Here is a 1,393-nt window from a genome sequence, read left to right as displayed (position 1 = left end):
TACTTTGTTAGACATGCCTTTCTCCACCTGGGTTGAGATTCGACTATCAACTTTACCCCTTCAGAATTGGAGATGTCTACTGTGTATAGTGGCACTATTGGCTCTTCTCTGATTCTTTTGTTGATTGTGGCGGCTTCGTACTTTAGCAAAGGATATGGGAGAGAGGGTTGTAGCCATTCATGTCAAAGGTTGTTGGCATCTATCTTCTGAATGGTCATTGATTTAAAGACCCTCTGCTCCCATTCCAAGGCTTCTTTGGTCGTGTCTCTGATGTTCGCTTCTATGGCCTTTCGCAGCTTCTCTTCTTCATCTTGTGTTAGATCTTGTGGCTCTTGAGAGGGTCCTACAAGGATTTCCTCTTGCATGGGTGTGTCCACAGGATCTGCCACATTCTCTAAATCTATTCCTTCCATGGCTGCTAGCCTGGTGCTGAACTGCTCTTCTGTCTGTTGGCCTCTCAGCTCTTCTATTTTCTTTTGGAATGTCTGCTTTTCTGCTTCAGCTTGCTCTCCCATATTCACAAGGAGGTCGTTCAAATCGGCATTTATCTTCGCCGTCTCCTCGAGCTTTTTATTGATGGTTTCTAGCTCATTCTGAATTGCCTTGTGTTCTTTTTCCATGCGGGTTTGCATGACCACTGACCCCTCGGCCATCATCAGCCTCTGCTTTTTCTCTAAAGTTAATTTCTTTTGGAGCTCTTTCATTTCTTCTTCATAAATCTGACTCTCTGAAGTGGTGTGAGTTGAGCTAGTCACTCTCACTCTGGTTGGAGATGCCCGTAGCTGTTGGATGATTTGATCTTTAACTTTAATCTGGTCCTTGAGCTCAATGACCTCATCCTCGCTAGCCTCCTCCTCTATTTCTTCCTTCTCTTTGTCATTCCACACGGCTTCCACTTCCTTAGACTCTTCATCAAGTTGTAGCGTTAGGTTGTCCCTTTTCGTCTCTGCATCTGTTAATGACTTGCTGAGTTTTTTGTACTCGTCTTCAGCTCCTTGTAGTATTTGAGCTGCTGCCTGATTTTCTGTTTCCATCTCTTGACATCTTTGCAATGCCTTTGCCAGACTGGCTTGCAACTCCACTTCTCTCTCTATATGCCTTTGGCTTTGTTTTTGTAGACGGTGTCGACTTCAGACTTGATCTGCACTTCAGTGGCTTTGAGGTTAGCCATCTCACTTTCCGTGGCCATTGATTGTGCCATGAGCCCGGTTAGCTTGGTCATCACCACATCCCAATCATTAGTGTGTGGTTGCAGGTCCACTGTATTAGTGGCCATCTCTTTTAGCTCCACTAACCGCAGGCTCTACATCTGCTCTTTGGGCCCTCTGCTTTCCAAGTCAAATACGATTGTGGATACCTCTTCTTTTGAATATCTAGTACCTAGTAGATCTAG

The sequence above is a fragment of the Adiantum capillus-veneris genome, chromosome 21, assembly GCF_014529385.1.
Source record: "Adiantum capillus-veneris isolate H3 chromosome 21, ASM1452938v2, whole genome shotgun sequence".
NCBI classification, from domain to species: Eukaryota; Viridiplantae; Streptophyta; class Polypodiopsida; order Polypodiales; family Pteridaceae; genus Adiantum; species Adiantum capillus-veneris.
The sequence above is the reverse complement of the archived record's forward strand: the minus strand, read 5'-3'. Positions refer to the sequence as shown.